The sequence below is a fragment of the Eriocheir sinensis genome, chromosome 53, assembly GCF_024679095.1.
Source record: "Eriocheir sinensis breed Jianghai 21 chromosome 53, ASM2467909v1, whole genome shotgun sequence".
NCBI lineage: Eukaryota > Metazoa > Arthropoda > Malacostraca > Decapoda > Varunidae > Eriocheir > Eriocheir sinensis.
The window spans coordinates 2077249-2082571 of record NC_066561.1 but is presented as its reverse complement, the minus strand read 5'-3'; positions in this window follow the sequence as shown (position 1 = coordinate 2082571).

Sequence of the window (5323 nt, the reverse complement as noted above, 5' to 3'; positions counted from 1 at the left end):
CCCATCCTCAGGCCATATTCTTAATCACTGTCATCCACCTCATTTACACCCTCTGGTGGCTTTTGGCAAACATTAATCGCTATTCAAGACAGGTGACCGGACTGAAAATGACCAATTATCGCCCCATCTCACCATCGATTCCATGTAATTTCGTTTATGTACTCAAACACAATATGAATCACTTTGACGCAAACAACATCTTACTGACTCACAACGGCATTCGACCTAAGCAACTCCTTCAATGAATCGCAACTCATCATCACCACAAATAACATTACAAGAGCTGCTTGACCGTGACATTAAACAAAGTTGACACTATTGCTGGGTTTTGCCGGCGCCGGTAAAAGTCCGCACAAAAGACTGACATTAAAATTGAAGGCTGCGGTATTCAGGACTAATATTGCTGGATCACTGCATTTCTTACTAACAGGACTCAACGTGTTCTTTTGACTTCGGATCTTCATCCGACACTGTCCCTGTTTCTTCAGGTGTCCCCAAAGGCACCGTTCTAAACCCCCTTCTTTTCCTCCTGTACTAACGATCTTCCACTGTCAACGCCTAAAATGCCACCAAACTTTGCCGACAATGGTTTACTGTTTTAGAGCAGTAAAGACTGCGACGACACAGACTACTATAAAACGACTTGGACGCCCTCAGGCGGTGGGAGGGCGCTCAGCAGATGCACTTCCGACCAGACAGATGCAAACTATTAAGATTCGCAAATAAACCTCCTCCACTTACACTCTCCATAATTCCAGTTGCGGAATCGGTTCACACAAGTACCTTGGCATCCATCTCTCAACTAACTTGAAATTCAACACCCATAGACCATATCAGTGCCACAGCCAGCAAACACTGGGGTTCCTGAGGAGGAATATACTTGGCTACACTGACATTAAACACATGGCTTCCTTGTTACACTTGAGACCAACATGGAATACTGCTCCACGAACAGGATCCTCACACACCTGAAACATTGATAGTAGAACAAATCAACATCAAGGCGTCAGGTTCAGCCACAAACAATTGTCGAACGCCTAAGCATCACCCAACACGGATCAAACAGATTATAACATGGAACCTCTTCATACGCGAATAGCACACAGACTTACCACGTATGTACACGATCACAAAACACTCACATTGTCATTGACCCACAAACATACCCACAACGCAAACAGTCAACGTACTCGTAACACACACATCCATAAATACCAAACGCCATCACACAAACACTTTGGCCCACGCATACAAGCACTCATACCTTCCACGCACCATACAGCCCGGCTGGAACAGCCTCCTCAACAGATTTTTAGACTGCGGTACAATACTCATTCAAAAAACAAATACACACTCACTTGTCACCACAACGCACCAATACTAACAATTACTTGATTCACTTCCTCCCTGCACTCGGCTACCCGGCCCCTCAACAGCCAACAAATATGCGTGTTATGCACCTATACAGGTGCCCTGCGCATGCATTATCCAGATTCAGATACCATATGAAGCAACGGCAAAGACCGAGACAGATAACTGGACCCTTGATAATAAAACGTTACCTTAAATTAACAGTCTCCCCTCCAGCAACCTTGTGCATTAGATTAACTCACTCCTCCTCACTCTCACTCCTCACTCTCTCTCTCTCTCTCTCTCTCTCTCTCTCTCTCTCTCTCTCTCAGAGGGCTTTGTTCCTGAGCCTCTGTGCCTTCTCCTGCTTTTGTGCCTTTTCTGGAGGACCTGGTGCCTGCCCTGCAAGCTCAAGCCCAGAACTCCAGTAGGACCCAGAGAGCTTGTACGTTACGTTGTTGGATGTAGTGGGTCTGGACATAGCCTGTAGATTGGCCTATATTTCACACGCTAAGTCTATAGGCCCCTCCTGGCCGGTCCTTTGGCCCTGCGCATGCGCAGTAAAAAAGGGTAGATGTGACGTCACGTCGTCATGGCAACGCTGTCCCTGCCTCATTGCTGGTGACGTCGCTACCCACCCCACCATGGAGTATACGGGACCTGCGACGCTGACCCAGCTAAAATGGACCTTGCTCTCAGTGACGACGACGAGAGTATGGCCCATGTCAGCGCCGAACGTCACTGGCCACCTTAGACCACCATCAGGCTGCCGCTTCGTCATCCCCACCCCCACGAGCGAGGCAATCTCCACGCCCCTCTTACTGCCGTCGCCAATAAGCGCCGTGTCGACTCACTCGTCCGACACCAGTACCGACTCACTGAACCCCCAGCCCTCAGACTCTGAAACACAACGAGATGCACCTGCGCATCAGTCACCTACCTTACTATCGCCTGCAGGTCAACCATCCCCTTCTGACACGCGCGAGGCGGCCGCTGCACTCCCCCTGCTAAGGGCCCGCCACACCATCGCCAGCCCTTCTTAACCCTTCTTCCCTGCCGCCACCACCTCCCAGTACCTGCCCCTGTCCAGCCTTCAGCGTTTGCGCCGCGAGCAGGCTTGAACTATGCAAGCTCGTTTTCCCAGGCAACCCGTCGGTGGAAACAGAAACTACGGTGGTTGTCAGAACTCAACAAAGTCTTCCAGTTAGATCGTTGTCTGGCTGAGAGGGGTGAAAATGTCTGCTGTGACGTCGCGCTTCCGTCCACATCTCAAAAGGAAGCGCGAGGACATCATAGGGCGAGTCGTGGCTGGAGAGTTTCTGTCTAAAGCGACATGCAGGACTCCCTGAAAGGCCAAGGAAATATCCTAGCTACCTTGTCACAGGTATCCGGTTGATCGCACCATCGCTGGCCAGGAACTGATCGGAGTCCATTCTACTCGACGATTCCATGTAAATGGGGCCATCAACCGTATCGTGGCCACCTGGAGTCTACCTTCCCTCCTCCGTCCTCCGTTGAGTTCAGTTTTACCCTTCCTTCCTGCCTGTGAGCTTCGCAGACTGGAAAATGATAAACCAACGTGTTACAGATGCTGGGGATTGGCCATATCTCCCGCTACTGCTCTTCATCCAAGAAATGTGCTTGGTGTGCTCAAGCCCACGATACGCGCACCTGCCCTCACGGTGCCCCCCGCCGCCACCCTCTTCTGCGTCATCAGCCGCAATGAGTCACCCATACAGTCCGTGCCCGACACCGCTCTGGGAATGTCCTCGGTGCCATGAAAAGGGGTGAATGTGGCATGGATGTGCGAAGCGCCAGTCAGCCCTGCCTCCCCTCCCGCTCCCCCGCCACCGTTGGTCCGCTCTGCTCCCGCTGCTGCTACAAGCGCCTCAGCCTCGACCGCACACCATGCCCAAGTTTCTGCCCTTCGTGACGCCGTGTCCTCCTTACATCGAAGTTAACAGCGTAACAGCGCGGATTGATTCCCTCGAGTCTCGACTGGATGAACTGGCAACTAAATTCACCGCCGCAGAAGCCAAGCTCGACACACTTGTTGATGCCCACAGAGCCTGATCGCCAACGTCCTCCCTCACCGGAGGGTCAGCACCTCGTTGATACCGTAGAGACTGACCGATGAGAAGGCGCAGCCTCCTCCTCCTTCACGTGGAGCACAGCGCTCTGCGGCACGCCTGACCACCCCACCATACATGGTTCCCGACATCCCTAGGTAGACCTCAATAGAACAATGGATCTCGAAATCATCTCTTCGAATGCGCGTGGCATCAGGAACGTCGCAAGGCTCGCTACTCTAAAGGGCTATGTATACCAACATCATCCATCGGTCATCTTTATTCAGGAAGCGTTTGTTGGTCCTCTGCTGGGTGATAGAAAGGCTCCCCCGCTTACTGGTTACGTGCCCTATGTCCACCCGGTAAGGAATGGACTCATCAGCTGCGTTCACGCTTCTGTCACTCATAAACTCATTACGAACATCAGCGGGTGCGGACGCGACATACCAACTGCGGAAATAACTTTTGGGAGTGGCAAGCTTCGCCTGTGTAATGTGTACTCCGCCCAGAATTATACTATTGGATGACCTGCCGCCTCCATCGCCTCACGGCATGATATACATGGGCGACTTTAATGCCCGTCACCTGACCTTGGTGACGCCTCCCAGTCCCGAATCGAAATGGGCCCGCCTTCTCAACTACATCCAGAAGACACCGACTCAGCCGCTGGGACACTGGCGGGGCCACCCCACTCACAGGGGAACCTTGGATTACATCATCACATCCGTCTTGTGGCGTCCCATGTCAAGTGTTCATCTGTCCCTGTGCTTTTCTCAGACCATGTTGCCCTCAGATTTCACTATTCACTGCCGTCCACTACCTGTCCACACACTCGTACCCGCGTCACCATTCCCCTAAATACTGTCCCTTACATATCTTACGTGACCGCCCTGCTTCCTACCTTCAACTTTGCCTCCCCTGATGAACTCTACTCTTCCTTGTACGGTCAACACGCAGCTTCTACAGCCAGTATGTCGCAGACCACACATTAAAGCCGCCGAGTTGCCACCAAGACGTTCAATGATCCCGATTACTTCAGGCTGAACGAAGGCAGTGCAGGATGGCCTTGCCTTTCAAAGACACCCAACTCCCGACCATCTTTATCAGTACCAGCGCTCAGGGAACGACTTTGTGGCCTTACAACAGTGTGTTCAGCGAGATTCATGGCAGTCACTCACCAGCAGCAAATCACCTCACTAGCGTGGGTTCCATGTGGCACCTCATCAATAAGCTCGTCAAGAAGAAAGCCCCACTGCTCTCCACCACTCCCCAGCTGGTATGCTCGGTCCCTTAATGAAGCTTGGTCCGAACAGTCAAGAACCACCAGCCTCCCTGCGCCGGTTCTGGACGCTCTCGCCACTGGAGCCTGCCTTCTTTCCCTCCGCCTGATGGATTCACTGTTGCGCACAGATGAAGATGATGATGTTCCAATCACCGACGATGAGCTCCGGCGTGCCCTCCTGAAAGGCAAGTCAACAGCCCGGGGAGGATGGCATCACGCCCGCTGTTCTGCGTCTTCTCCAGCAGGTCCCTGGCAGCCCTCTTCTTCGCCTCTACAATCTCTGCTTTCTTAGAGGACACGTGCCTCCAGCGTGGACTTCAGTATCATTGTACCCATCCCCAAGCCTGGCACTGACAAGTTCCGTCCTATCTCACTGACGTCGTGCTTCAGCAAGGTGCTTGAGCGTATCTTCCTTGCCCGTCTAATGCACCGTCTCCAGCCCAACCTCTCTAACAGACTCTATGGTTTCCTGCCGCAGAGAGGGACTCACCACTGCCTCCTAGAGCTTTACTCCGCCTCTCCTCCACCAGTGTTGTTGCATTCCTGGATCTGAAGAGTGCATTGATATTGCAAACCGAGAAATCATCCTTGATCAACTTGTTGACTTTGGCGTGAAAAGGAC